The sequence below is a fragment of the Pollicipes pollicipes genome, unplaced genomic scaffold (genome assembly GCF_011947565.3).
Source record: "Pollicipes pollicipes isolate AB1234 unplaced genomic scaffold, Ppol_2.1 Scaffold_3087;HRSCAF=3621_pilon_pilon_pilon, whole genome shotgun sequence".
In the NCBI taxonomy this organism is placed as follows: Eukaryota; Metazoa; Arthropoda; class Thecostraca; order Pollicipedomorpha; family Pollicipedidae; genus Pollicipes; species Pollicipes pollicipes.
This window is the reverse complement of record NW_023596225.1, coordinates 35,516,801-35,532,276: the sequence shown is the minus strand read 5'-3', so window position 1 is coordinate 35,532,276 and position 15,476 is coordinate 35,516,801. Positions and strand designations below refer to the sequence as shown.

Here is a 15,476-nt window from a genome sequence, read left to right as displayed (position 1 = left end):
TCATGTAAGTTGCACTTATTCAAGCAGATATTGGGTGCAATTTGAAATATGCCGGTAGCTCATACACTCAATTGTATGAAAAATTGAATTAGTGCAACTGACAGCTAAAATTATCTTATTTAGCACACAGTTTTAAGTGAAATCTTAACAATCGCGACTTTGATCATTCGCTTCCCGCTTTTTCAAGTAAATTTCACTGCCCTTTTTATTTCCTTGAATCTCATTTTCTAATTGCTTTTCTTTATGTGCAAGCTAGTATTTGTTCAATCATGTCGTTTCGCATTTCATATCCGCATGGGGTTGAGACCGGCGCAGAATTTTGCTGCTGTTCAAGCTGGTCACGATCCCCGAAATCAGGTGGCAGGCTTTCCGCCCCACCTAAAACATTGACAAAGAGCCATCCCTCAAACTGCCTCCATGCACTCTGCCGCTTTATTCGCTTCCGCCGTCCCAAAAGGCTGCGTCGCAGGGACCGCTGGTGGTGTCCGTCAGAGTGTTGCCTTGTCCCGGGGTGTGCGTGACATGTGCATCACGCAATCGCTGGGGCTTGAATTTGGTCCGTGTTCCAGTGGCGGCAGGCGCTAAGGAGAGGCTGGTGCAGATAACCGGACCCGGTGAAGAGAACGTGCTGTGAGTGAGCGTCGTCACTTCCAGTGACAACTTTGTTATTGTCCTCCGTGTTGATCCTGTCCTCAGGCAGTCCAGTTTTGGGATATTGCGTCTTTGTCATAACCCGGTTAATGTGTCTGTTTCTGCGCAGCCATTTCCCTATCGCTACCTCCTGTACTCATTGCTGGGCAACAGTCTTCGGACGGTCCAAGCACTGGTTATGTCGGCGTGTGTTGGCTGCCGCTCTGTAGCGACGCCGAATGACGGTCGTCCTCTTAATGCAGCCGGGCCCGGGAACTGATCGAGGAGGTGATTCGGCGCAACGCGTCGCCGGCGCGCGACGAGCGCGGCTCCGTCTACTCGCTCACCGCCGGCGAGGGCTCCACGGGCAGCCTCAACAGCGCCAACTCGGACGACAATATCGGTGAGAGGGCGGGGCACCGGCAAGCTGTTCCGCCACGTCTCGCCTGTGTTGTGCTGTCATCAGCGTGGTTTCATTGCTAGGTGTTCGTGCAGCGCAAAATTATGTGCTTACCTGAAATGGGCTTTGGAGACCATGTGGGACGGATACCGATACAGACGGATGCTATTTACACTGATTGTACGGCTGTTTGCCAGAGCGTTAACTATGAGCTCCTAATCCACAAGCTGAAACATTCATACCATTTGAGGAAATATACAATGCAGTGATTTGTGTAGTATCTGTCCGACAACGTCAGAGGGTTGCCATCAACGAAAAAACGGAAGCGGGTGACCTCCGGCGTCTCGGAAAGAACACTCTTGGCTACCATTTTTTCATTGTTTATTTACAATCTTCCGTACGCCATTGAATCCGGCTGCCTTTGGTACGCTGATGAGGTACAAATTTTCCTCAAAATTACGTCCCCGGCTGACGGCCCGCTGCCGCAGAATGATCTTGATCATCTGGTAGCGTGATCGGACGGGTAGGAGCTGACCCTTAACCGGAAAAATTCAAAACGTTCAGCATGCCCTCAGGTTTGCTCCCGCCCAAGCCAAGTAGTTCGTCGGTAGAACTGAGCTTGAACGTGTGTGTAAAATTAGTGACCTTGGTGTAAATCCGGATACCAAACTAACCTCCACCTCGCATGTATCTGACAAAGTCAATAGGGCAATCGAGCACTTGGTACCCCCATTCGGTCCGTCCAAGTCGTTGCCAGTTGGTCAAGATTCAACCGACGTGCAATGATCGCTGCGTATTTTGGAAACTTGCGATCGGTTTAAGAATACTGTAGCGTGGTCTGCACGGGGTGGCTAATTCCCACACAGTATGGTCGATCCAGTTCAGCACGAGTTTCATATCTGATTGCTTGCTCACGCATTAGCCGGGTAAGCAGCCTCTCTTTCTTATGACAGCCTTCTGCTTCGTTCCAAAATCCCATCCCTAGCAGCACGAAGAGTGCAGCATGATTTACTCTTTCTGAGAAACATCTTCCAAGGTAAACCGGGTTCTTAAATCTTGCTAAGCTGTTTTCCCTTGCTTGTTCCGCCTCGATGGACACGCATCCGAACTCAGCTCGCTGCAACTTGCGGTCGTGTGCAGACTGTACAGAGCGGTCTGTTTTGCAGACTGTCAAACGTTGGAAACTTTTTTAGCCAGCGACACTGGCACGGATGCCTTTCATTGCAGCCTTGGCATTTTAAGAGCTCAAGCGATCAAGTGTGTTTTAACTCTGTGGCATCTTCACTTGATGGCATCGGTTGATTATGTCCATACTGCTTTTTGCTGTGTATGTATTGTATTTTATTTAAACAACTTCGCCCGTCAGTGGAGTGCTGCTGTGTTAGGGAGAAAAGAAGATCGACAAAACAACTCATTCTTAATTTTTGTTGTGGTCTTGGAATGTGTAGAGAACGATTGCGATCGGGCCAACCGGCCGCTGGTCTGTGAGTGACAATTACGCATGGGTTCTGTCATATCTGACATTCCTGGTCTTCCGGGCCGGATTATGGAGTCTTCCAAACAATAAAAACGACTTAGTGCCCTTCTGAAAGATGGTACACTGTTGTAAGACATCGCCAATCGTTAATATACTGCCGTGCAAGGCGAAAACAAGTACGTCACGTTGGCAAAATCGATGTTATCCTTGACGTACCTGAGCTTCACGTTAGGAGGGCACGTATTGCCATTAGGCATCCAGGGCAATACCTAAACACCGAAAGCTAGCCTCATGGACGGTTGCAGGTTTGTACGTTGCGTGCAATGCGAGAGAAAGGTGATAAGTCGCGGCTTTTTATTGGGACACGGGGGACACATAAAATTCCGAACTTAATCTAAATATTCCAGTGTCTCTGGAAAACAGCTGACCGGTTCCAAACGAGTTTTTCAGAAAGCTTATCCATGATAGGCACTCTCGGATGTAGAAAATCGCTTCAGCTGCGGGGTGAACGGCCCTGAACTTTGAGAGCCGGGATTTGCCGGCCCTGTTGCGTCGTGCAAACGGGCAATTTTGCTTGTCATGTCCAGCAGTGTACAATTTAATGATATGCGGTATCTTGAAGCGACATATTAGTAGTGTACCGGTGAGCGGCCAAGGCATTGCTAGGCGTACTCACCTGTCCGAGGTGACTTGAATTACCGGTGATACTTTGGTCTGGCTGCTGCAACTTAACACAACCGCTATTCAGTACTGGCGTTTTTGTACATCAGGTTGATGGATTTCATTGAGTTGTGTGCCATAACGATGTGATATCATGCCTGTCCCTTAAATTATTGCCTTCCATATGGCTGTCAACATTTTGGGCTTTGTGTTGCGTATCATCCCAAGGTCTGCACGTCGAATCAAACTTTCATGACACCGGCAAACCAGTAGTTGTCCCATTTCAGGTCCGAGAAAGAACGCTTCTGGAGATTTCGGGTCATTAGGAGAGTTCAAGTACACTGTGTTTGTTGGGGAACACTCAATCAAGCTCACCGGGAAAAACGTCGATGTTGTGAAGGTAAGTGTTCAGAATCCACACTTGTCACAGACAACTAAGAAGTGGCTGCATTAATAGTTTGATTCCTCGGAGAAAAACCAGGAGAATCGAGATAAAGGTTTTTAAAGACCCTCCTGGTTTTTCTCTGAGGAATAAGACGATTACTTCTGTCTTATCTATGTGAATAATGTTCCTGGCTATTGCACTGTACAACTTACGTAAGAAGGGATTGCAGTAAACGCGCCATGCTTGGCGTCTGGGTTGGCTTCGCAGATGGGCAGCGGCACAGCTGTAGGCCGGACGTTAGCAATCAACGGTGGCATCATTATGTAGCACCGGCGAGCTGATATTATTAGATGGCATTAGGTAAGCCATCTGGTTTGAAAGAAAGCAAGGAAGTAGAAAAGCGCGCCGTTGCTTTGGCCGTGGTTTTGATGTCGATTTGTCGGCACGGATGGTTGGGTGTGGTCTAGGATTTCTTCCATAAATTAGGTGGTCTTACAGACAGAACTCTCTGAATATGATATGAACAATAACGACATACCGAAGTGTTGTGGAAGGTGGTGCTCGTGACGTGTGGTCTGTTTCCAGACAGCAAAGCTTGTACTGGACGAGTATTTCAACTCGTCGATAATGGATGATGACTCGAGCGCACTGGACGTTGTGCCGGAGGCGGAGGTCAGCCTGATGGGGTAAGTGAAACCCTCCCAGCCGCGGTGCCTGGTCAGTGCATACTCTGCCATGTGTGCTACACGTGTGTATACTGCTGGGTTCTGCGTGATTGAGCACCGGATCTATCGTTCGATGCGTCCCGACCATGCATGCATATGATGCGTCTCTATGTTTTCATCTTATATAATCTTACCTTGTTAAGCGTGCCATTGCCGTCATGAGTGATCTGCTCATGTCCTCCGGGCGTGGCTCGGTGCGCCGCCGAGCTGACGCCCGTGTGACGCCGCAGCGGCGGTGACGGACGCGTCCGGGACTGTCCCTCGCCCACCGAGCTGATCGCGGCCGAGGCGTCTGTGGTGGCGGCGCCGCGGCCCGAGCCGCTGACGCTCGCGCCGGCGCCGGCCGCCCAGCCGTCGCCGCTGCCGTCTCCTCAGCAGCAGGCGGCGGCCGAGGGCGGCGGCGCGCCGTCCGAGCGCCGCATGGTCTTCACCCGGCGCCAGCCGAGCTCCTCCTCGGTCGATGGCATCGTCGGAGCTGCTGCCGGTCAGTCGGTGGGCGATGGTCGGCCCTCAGGGCGCTGGACGACGATGTTGGGCGAGTCATCACTGCCATGGCTGTAACATGTTAATCGCCTCTTGTGCCGGGCCAGCTACGGTTTGTTCAGTGGTTTCAGTTTTGTAACATTTGATTGGTTTCTCTGGGTGCCAGTGGCTTGTCCGTCACGTTTGCTGACTGGGCAGTCGTGGTTGCGTCTGCGGAGGTATGCACGATCCCGCTGTTGTCCGGCATGTATTGTGGCTCTGACGCCGGCATGTGTGCGTGTGTCGTTGACAGAGCGCGCCGCCGCCAAGCCGACGCGCGTGTACACGCGCTCCGAGCTGCTGATGTTCTCGCGGTCGGCGGTGGCCCGGTACCCACCCAGGGGCTGGGCCGAGGTCCGGCAGCGTCACCCCACCATCACGCGGGCCACGCCCAAGGTCTGTGGTACCCCCCCCCCCCCCCCCCCCCACAGGCCCCGCACTTGCATCCAGCCTGCCATGGTCCGACGAGTCCTCGTGTTCGCACAGTCCCTTTTCCGCGCTTCACTGCATGCGACGGCGGCGTGCGATGGGTTAATTCCTCCTGGGGAACCAGTGTAGTATCAACGATCGAGTCAGTCTGCGTCCTTCCATTCCTTCCTATGGTGTGGTGGACCCGTCTGGCAATAGGCCCATAGACCGTTGTGAACGCTTACTTAAAATGTGGGTTGCGTCCTTTATTAGCTGTTGGTGTTTAAGGGCGCGCCGACTGCTGCGTCATTTCGTGCTCATTGGCTTGCATCCCCGCGAGAAACCTTCGCCGATGTCCATTCAGTGACTGCAGGGTAGCCGTGTGACAGCTGTTTGTTCGTCCTGTTTGGCTCCTGCGCATGTCTCCTGTCTGACCCCTGCGCATGTCCCTCGTCTGACCCCTGCGCGTGTCTCCCGTCTGACCCCTGTGCATGTCTCCCGTCTGACTCATGCGCGTATCTCCCGTGTGACCCCCGCGCATGTCTCCCGTCTGACTCATGCGCGTGTCTCCCGTCTGACCTCTGCCTGTGCCTCCCGTCTGACCCTGCGCATGTCTCCCGTCTGACCTCTGTATATGTCTCCTGTCTGACCTCTGCGCGTGTCTCCCGCCTGACCCTTGCCCACGCGTGTCCCCGTGGACCACTATCCGTTAGAGCACCTCCCGGACTGAGTTTTCAGAATCCGCTCGCCAGTCCCCGTTCCCAGATTCCTGGGTCCAATCCGGTCCAGTCCGACTTACCAAGTCTTTTGGTAAGTCACTCAAATAAATGAAATGGACGTGTGTCAATCCACTTATGTTTAAAGGACTTTTTAAAAGTCCCGAAAGTCCTCTCAAAATCTCGAGGCGCCTTCTTGAACAACTACTAAAAGCGTGCACGCGGGAGGTTCCCTTCCTCGAGTCTGATGGACGAATGTATTGCCAAATTGAGGGTGTTGCGATGGGCTCTCCTCTTGACCCTTATTCGCCAATTTCTTTATGGAAGATGTAGAAGCCGTCACACTTGAAAATGACAGCATGAGACCGGGCATTCACTGTCGCTATGTGGTGGTTAGCGACAGTGACCAACCAGAACGCCTCAAAAATACGTTTGAAGAACAGTCTGGTTTATCATTCACAAAAGAATTAAGTGTGCAAAATGTAAAGCCTTTCATTGACGTAACTGTTGATAGACGAGGACAGCGATTTAGAACGACTGTATACCGAAAACAGACCAACAACGGACGGTGTTTAAATGCTGACAGTGAGTGTCCTCGACGCCACAAAATAAGCGTCATAGAGTCATTCCCTAGACGTGTATTTAAGCATTGTTCTGATTGAACAGTATTGCATTCGGAATCGGTACGGGGCAGACAGATTTTGGTGAATAACAGTTTGTTTTCAAATTCCGACGCTGAAAACGAAATGCAACGGCACATAACAAGGCACTCTGACAGCAAACCAAAACAAGACAAACAAACAGTCATCCAACTTTATTCTAAAAATCAGATGGCATCTGCCTACAAGAAAAAAGTACGGGAAATCATCTCGACGTGTAAAAGGCAGTAACGACCACAAAATAGACATCGTCGTTTATTATCCCAATGGAGAAATATCTGACCTTCTTGTGAGAAACATTCCAGACAAACCGTACAACTGAAATAAAACAATGTGGCGTATGAATTCAGATGCAATATCGAAAGCCGCATGCATAGGAAAGTATCTCAGAGATGTATGGCTTCGTCTAACACTCCGCTGTTGCATCAGATTGAATGATTCCGTAGAAATTGACCTCGCTGAATCCATGGCCTGACTATGACCTGCCGTAGGTCAGCAACCTGACAAGGTACAGCCACGTGTTTGATACCAAACGATCCGCTATATTGGTGCGGTATTGGGCGGTATGTTCTCCCATAGAGTTCCTGACTTGCGTTATATTCACTGTACCTTGTGAACCATTACATATGAATCACAAGTGTACAAATGCATTGATGGCGTCCAAGTTGTGCGTGGGAAATGCAAGTGAGAGTAGAAAGGTGGGACACGAATCAACAAGTACCTGCTAATGCCGAAGTGTCCTGCCGAGAGCAAAGAGGATCTAGCTCACATCAAGCAACTAACAGCAGGGTGAGAAAGATAACTTTGGTTCCTGGCTGCAGCGGACAACATGCTCATTGCATGAGATGCATCAATTTCGGAGGGGATGAAGAAACTAAGACCGAGGGTGGAACTTTGTTCTGGTAGACACCTGAGGGGGGACCAGTTGAATCAGCACATGTCATTTGAAGCTGGGGCTGAACTCACGCTTAGGTAATTGACTAGTTAAACAGAAGCTGAAGTGTTGCCATGGAGTTTATTTTTGAAGTTGTCCCCGGCAAAAGCTAGGATTTCAAAACTGCGGTGTGTTTTCTACCAACAAAACAAGCCCCTGCATAGTTTTTTAACCCTTAAATGCAATGCCACCCTTTGGAGTTAAATGGGATTGCTGGCGAGATCAGGACTAATGGTAGTTATGTGATGATAAAATAGGTCGGCGGATTATTAGGCATTCTAGTTATCTTGGAAGGGATGACAGGTATAATTTGCTATGGCAGCATATATGATTGGTACTCGCTCAATTTGTCAAGGTGGTCTGTCAGAAAATTTGTTTAAGGTATGTTGGGATCAGTTATGTGCCTTGTAGGCTATTTGTGCATTGCGTGGAATTTAAACTGTTGTATTTTATTGGTGAAAAGGTAACGCTTCTAGCTCATATCTCTATGGAGTATTTTGGCTGCTATTTAATAATAGTTTCCATTTGATTGGTTTTCCGTCCATTCAATCCGTACGAGCGGGCAAAGTTGAGAATCCAGTCCGATCCTTATCCATGTTTCGGTGGGAATTTCTGATTTGGTCCAACCCTGCCCGTGTACGTCCACAATCCGTGGATTGATCCAATCCGTAAGGTGCTCTTTCGTCCGTGTCTCCTACCCGAGGCGCGCCCCGCGTCTGTTATTCGACCCCTCCCCTCGTCTCTGTCGTACCTCGTCCGCGCCTCCCGTCTCACCAAACCCACGAGCGGCGTGTCTGGTGTGACCCGGGCGCGCGTGTCTGGTGTGACCCGGGTGGGCGTGTCTGGTGTTACCCGGGTGGGCGTGTCTGGTGTGACCCGGGTGGGCGTGTCCGGTGTGACCCGGGTGCGCGTGTCTGGTGTGACCCGGGTGGGCGTGTCCGGCAGGTGTTCGACCCGGATGAGTTCTCGGCGCGGCCGGCGGCCGTGATCTGCCGCCAGGGCTCGGCCGACTCGGCCAGTCGCTCCCCCACGCCGCCCTAGACGCCTGCTGTGTCGGCGGGTGGCCGTCCCGGTGCCAGCCTCGCCCCAGGCCTACTGAACCGAGCGCCCGCCCACGGACGGAGAGCCGTGTCCACCTTGTCGTTACCACTTCGCCAAAGAAAGCTGCTGCTCCTACTCAGATGAATCAATAACGTATCGCGTGTGTGGTCGTAGAGTTAGCGCCAGTCGTGTTGTCTCGGGGAACAGATCTGAGTAAAGCTGGCTGTCCGAACCCTTCAGGTACGCCATGTTCTAGTGCTTTCACAAGTGGAGCTAGACGTTCGCAGTGCTCCCACGCCTTTGTCGAACAAGACCAGAACATGCATGGAATGCTGTTTTTGTGGCGTGCAACTTATTACCAGGTGTGGGAATCATCGGTGTGAGCAAGCAACCAATTTGCAAGCTAACGCATTAAATTGGCGTGTTTTTTTTCTGTGGTTGTGAAAAGTGCAGCTATGGATGCAATACTGAGCGGAGTTAAGCACCGGGTCTGTCAGCCTACCTTGCTAGCTCAGAATTGTACATTGATGTCTCAAAGGATACGTGCAAAGTTGTCTCCTGTGTGCTTGATGCTATCTTGCTTCTTTGGTTCCTGCAATTGGATGCGCGTTGGACGTACGCTTCTTCGGCCTGCTTTGGTCATTGGATGACTTATGTGATCTGCTTTGATCACTGGCCAGTTGCCCCTGGACGTTATCCGCGTCTGAGGGGCCCGATCAGCTGCAGGAAACCCGGCTTCCCTTTGCAATCATTGTGTTGGCGCTGAACGCCCTGTTGCAATACACTGTACCGAAATCCCGCTCTCAATCCACTGATATTATAAGTTTGAGAAACGAGCTTCAGGAATGGATGATCCGCATAACAAATGGCAGCCAACATTTGCTCCCTCAGTCCAGCTGATCATGGTTTCTCATTTTCACGGATGGAATAATTCTTCGGGGTATTGTCCTCGTATGGTACGTTAGTATGCACACAGCGCTTCGGTCAGCTAACTCTTCGGCCGTCGGCAGGTGTTGTGGAGTCCTTAGGACTGGATGCTGTTTGGATTTCAGCCTCGTGTGCGTCACAACCCGAATTTTCTTGTTGAAATTCGATTTGTTTTCCCATGATTCGAAACCGGAGTCTTCGGATTGCGAGGTCAGTGCTCTACTATCCGACCTAACCGGGACGGATTAACGGGAAGGTCTGCCCTTCATGATTCGGCCATTCCTGTTAGCCTATCTGGTAGAGCGCTAGTCTTGCAATCTGAACACGGGTTCGAGTCCCAGCATCGGATACCACGGAGGGAACTTCAGCCCGAACGCATGGCTGAAGGCTCAGCATTGAGCCATTCTGAGAACTTCATGACACCGGAAAACGACCAGTTAGCTGGCTGAAACGTTGGGTACATGGCAGCAAACCAGACGAGAACAATAGTCTGAACAGACTCGATCAAACAGACTATCACGGATAGGATAATCCGTGATATTAATACCTCACCTCCATTCTTCCCTAAAACTTCTCATTTTCCCAGACTTCGTGGAAAGCGTCACGTGCCGCTCCCCGCCATCTGCTTGTACTGTTGAACTTTCTGGGGCCTACGGCGATTATCGATCGTTTGTCTGAGACCAGCTGGCCTCTCCCGTGCCGTCCGCACGTCTTGCAGCTGTGAAACCGGCTGCCGTTTATTGCAGCGAACTTCTGACCGCGGCCCGATCAGGGTCGGCAGTCGCGACGCATCCAGTGGGCAGCGAACGTCAGTAGTGGGGCGGTCAGATACCTTGGCGTCCTTCCTCAGATGTACCTGTCCAGTGTCGAATCTCGACTCTTATCGCAGGTGCGCCAGTAATCGGCTTATGCACCGCAATGGATCGGAGCAAAGACGGGTTTGCCTCGCATGTTGGATCTGCCGCAAAGCTCCAGTCTCGGCCAAGGACAGAACTCCGCGGTATCCGCATGGGCATTAGCACCGGCAATGAAGCCCGCTCAATGTCTGTGTCCCGCAATAAGCTGCAGCAGGTGGTGCTCAAGTTCGGTGATCGTTTTGCATCGCTCAAACTGCAGGCAGCAACAGAGCCCACTCCCAGAAAATGGGGCGCTGAGCATCACGTGACCTTGTAAAAATCGCAATGTAGCGAATGTTTTGCTTTGAAGTGGGGTCGGAGCGAACGGAAAGCACGCCCTCCCACGTGCAACCTAACCGCGCAGGCGCGGGCACGGCGATGGGGGGGGGGGGGACGAGGTAGGTAATTCCGTTCTGCAGCAGCTGGTTCTCAAGTCTTGTCGTTTCTCATCGCTCACGCTGCAGGCAGCAACGGAGCCTGTTCCCTGAAGATGGGGCACCTGGTACCCTGCGCACTTGTAGAGATCGCAAGGTAGCATATGTTTTACTGTCCCATGTTAGATCGGAGGGAACAGAGAGCACCCCCACGTGCAGGGTGGCTGCCCAGGCTCACGCACGACAGCGAGCGGTGGCGAGGAAATCAGCAATTCTGTCCTGTGTTTGACAGTCAGCATTCCCTCTGTGCTGATGAATGCAAAGAATAGTCTTAAAAAGGCTGCCCACGCCCTCTGGGACGTCCTCACGCCCTTGCTCGGCCAAACCTTAGCCGCCTTCGCCCTTTACGCTTAAGCAGCGCTACACGGCTGTTGTAATGCCGTATTCCGGCTGGGGCACGGTGAAGAGTGTCGCCTCGGGACGCCCCTGCCCCTCGTTCAGTCTGGGCCTTACCAGTTCTCAAGGTTACCGGTGTCACGGCCAAGACCTGCACGGCTCCCTTCCAGGCGCATAATGAGACTAGTCACGGGCGGTCTTGATCAGCAGGAGGGGTAAAACTGATGCAGCCAGATAGGTCGCGTGCTACCTGGCCGTCGTGGCCCCGACCACTCGCACGCTCCCCGCGTCAGCGCCGCGCCCGTCCCCTGACATGTTTTGTTCGCTCTTTAGTGCACCCCTGCTACTCTCCCCACTTCCAAACGCCGTCCACCTGCTGACCGCTGCGCTCCGCTGCCTGACGAGCGGCGGCCGCCGCGCGCTGGAAGTCCCGCTGACTCACGCCGCCGCCGCGCGGCAGTACGCCGCCATGGCTCGCCGTGGAAGCTCGCTGTTACTGCTGGCGCTGGCGCTGGCGCTGGCTGGCGCCGTGCCCGAGGTGGTCGACAAGAACCCGGCACTCCACCGGCTCAACGACCGCGTCATCTCCACTGCGTTCAAGGACCGCAACGAGGTGGTGTGCACGTACTGCCTGTTTCAGGTGGTGGCAGCTGCATTCCAGCTCGGCGACGAGCTGGTGCGCCGCGAGATCAAGGACGCGCTCGGCTCGCCGCAGCCGCAACAGCTGAGCGAGGCGCTGCTGGACGCGGCCGAGAGCCACTCCACGTTGTCGGGCACGCTGAAGGGCTACTACCAGCGCGGCGTGCTGGACGACTGCCTGCGCCGACGCAGCAGCCGCTGCGATGCCATGGCTGAGCTCGTGAGCCGGCGCGCCGTCTCTGTCAATTTCAAGGATCCGAGGACGGCTAGCACCATCAACGAGCAGGTGGAGCGCGCCACGGACGGCCGCATCAAGCAGCTGTTCACGCAGCTGGCGCCCGACACGCAGCTGGTGTTCGCCTCGACGCTCGTGTACAGCGATCAGTGGCCGTCGCGACTCTCGGCGCTCGACGGCCCATTCATGAAGCCGGACGGCACCACCATCACCGTGCCCATGCTGGTGCGGGAGGAGGCAATGCAGGTGCTGGACGGTTCACGCGACGGCGTGGTGGGCGTGGCGATGACCTACCGCGACCCGTCCATTCAACTATACTGCTTCACTACCTCAGGCGCCGGCGATATCCGCAACAAATTGTACCAACAGCACTTCTTGGACCTGGCTGCCGCGCCCGCAACCTTCACACAGGTGCGCATTCCTAAGTTCGACATCGTCTCCAAGAAGTACTCGTACATCGACCTGGTGCAGCTGATGGGCATGCGCGAGATGTTCCAGGGCGGCCTCGGCCCCCAAGACGTGCTCAAGGTGGACCAGCTGGTGCACAAGGCCGTCATCCAGACCGACGAGGAGGGCACATCGGCGGCCGGCGCCGCCGGCAGCGTCCTCGTGCCGCTCAGCGCCGCGCCGCGTCCCTTCAAAATCGTGTTCGACTCGCCGTTCATCTGCTCGCTGGTCGACACGACGCTGGGCCAGCCGCTCTTCACCGCGTACATCGTCGACCCGAAGAACGAGTAGATACGACAATCTCTCATATCATGCTCGGAAGTGGTGCCGTGGCCTTCCCAGCCGCTTGGGAGCATTTGTTTTGTGTACCCGAAGCCAATCCAGCATTTTCCAGAAAACTTTCGTTTTGTCTCTTATTTTGTTTTCAGGATTGTGCCTCTTTTTTGTATCACTGTCTTGACGTTCATCATCTATATCCAGTGGCATGGCATGACAATGCACACGAAGACACGTTTAACCTCATACATTCCACGTGCATTCCTGCTTTGTGATGGATCGAGATATCCAGCGGCCCTCACATCTGTGGATGAAAATAAGAGATCCGAACCCTCGAGTTTTCTTGCATTCTGCAGTACGTGTTGAGAGAAGAAGAATAGGATGATGACCTGCAGCATGCAGCCTTAAAATGTTTATAGGCTGACACGCGCTCGGGTAGGGCTGGGGAGGTCAAATTGACCCCTCCCGCAGACGGGTTTTCCACCATAACTTCCGAACGACGCGGCGTAGCCACGCCAAACCTTGCGTATCTGTAAAGAATTAAGTAGCAAATCTGTTGATGTAAGGAATTAGATGTACCTCGTAAGGTCGCTGACCTACGGCAGGTCAAGGTCAGGAAATGGCTGCCAATGGAGGACATTTTGGGAGAATCGTTTAATGTGATGCAAAAATGGAGCGTTAAACGAAGTCATACGTGTCTGACATAGTTTCTCAGGCAATAAACCTACTGAATTTAGAATCACAACCAATTCCATTGGCCTCAGTACAGGTAGAAAGGTCAGAACAAGGTCAAAGATAAGCTGCTTTTTTAGTCGAAAGCGTGATTTTTTGGGTAGTTTGTTGTGCTCACTTCGTTTTTCTATGACAGGGATCGCAAATGGCATGTCTCATGGCCTTATTAAGGATCAGAGCAGGTCACTGACGTAAAATGATTCTGGTCAACATTCTGTTTTTAGGAACATGGCGTCTAGCGTTATCACTGACGCTTATTAGAATGGCAACATGGGAGCAATATCGTAGGCATTTGATTGCTTTGACCTTATAAAAGTCAAAAACTACCTCGTTGACCTCGTGCTTGAAATGAGCATCTAGCTTCGCGGCGGCTGCATGAGGATCTCTGGGGGTGTAAGATCCCAATTTGGAATTTGACCTTGGTTAACTGTTTGAACTTAAGGTGATGCCATAGGGACACCAAATTCCTATCATTTATTTTGACGCAAGTGAGTTCATGCACAGGTCGACCTACCCTGTGAGTTTGGTGCCTTAGATATATTGGTTTTCGAGATCCCAGGGAGAGGGGGGCAAATTGACCCCTCCCCACCTGAGCGAAAGGGTGTTCAACCGGCCTCCCGGGCACGCATTACGCCGCTGGTCAGAACGTTGTACTGTGTCTAGTTTTATCAAAGCTGTTGAGAAATCCAATATTTTAGGTCACAAAGCGCTGGCTCACTGCTGGTCATTGCGGACAACACTGGGATTCTTTAATGTGGGATTTTTAAGGTGATTTTGTCCTTCAGAGTCACATTTAAGAAGTCTATGAGACTAGCAATTCACCCACCGCTTTATTTGGCGACGCGTTCTGATCTCGCCGGAGACGCGTCAGATCGTGAATATATTTCACAATGATCTTACTGAAGAACAAAAAGAGGCGCTCAATCTTGGACTCAATTGCCATATTTTGTCGACACACGATAAGCTTAAAAGAAAGTACAAATAAAAATGTTTACCAGGACATCTTGAACCTGGAAAAAGGACAACGTTGCCGAAGACGAGGATTTAAAGAACAGCTTATAGGGAGACCGTGCGAAAATGCCTGGAAATGACATCAGCAAGGTGCTCACACAAAAATTCAGGACAATGGCAAAGGAACTTCGTAAAAAGGTCATCATTATTCGGCGAGCGGACAAATCATCGCATGAAGTTAGCAATTCGTTGATCGCTTTAATTGGCGACGAGTCCTGATCTCGCCGAAGACGCCTCAGATCAATTATCGCGCGAGCGCATTCAATGTGAGGCTTATTTTGCAATGACATGTGTCCTTCAAGGTCAAGTCACCGGAAACTTCATATCAGTCAAAAATCACCTGCAGATTTGGGATTTCTAGGTACTAGAATATTCACCAGCGTATGAACTACCGTCCATTTGAAAGCCCTTTTCACTCAACGTCGCTTTTCAAGGTCAAATCCAGGTTCAAGGAAGTGGTAACTCAATATCACCCCAAATTTTCGGCCGATTTAATGATTTTAAGCGTCATAATATGCTCCAGCGTAGGAACTTCCGCCTGTCAAGGAAGTCCAAGTCTTCCAAAGCTATGACGTCTCGAGATGCAATGACGTCAGACCCGATTGCACCAAAAATTTACCGGCCAGGTTCGGTTTTCAAGCATAAGAATATTCACTACGCATCAAGCAACGGTCGCTAAAAAATCCTGGCCTACCAAGGTCTTCCTTTTCTGCCAGTTTCGGTTCAAAGAACAGGGAAATCCACATCATCCAAAAATTAGTGACCGAATTGGAAGCATTAAGCATCAGCTCGTCTTCAACGCATAAACCAGTGTCTATGAAGTGATTGTAGAAAAGGTCTGACCTATGGAGGCCACCCCCTAGATAAAGTTACGGCTTAAAGGACGGGGAACTTAGCATCACTTCAAAGATGACGGCCGATTTGAGATTTTTAGCATCAAAGCATTCATGAGCGCGTTAATTAGAGTACGTCGAAAAGTACTGATT

The 15,476-nt window shown here is 51.8% G+C and overlaps 1 long non-coding RNA gene across 1 annotated transcript; it reads left to right on the top strand.

Annotated features, from left to right (window-relative positions):
• Window positions 1-4,721: 4,721 nt before the first annotated feature.
• Window positions 4,722-9,364, top strand: LOC119114827 (uncharacterized). The gene is made up of 3 exons (XR_005096077.1): window positions 4,722-4,761; window positions 5,053-5,195; window positions 8,462-9,364. It is a non-coding gene; the product is annotated as an uncharacterized LOC119114827 (long non-coding RNA).
• The last annotated feature ends 6,112 nt before the right edge of the window (window positions 9,365-15,476 follow it).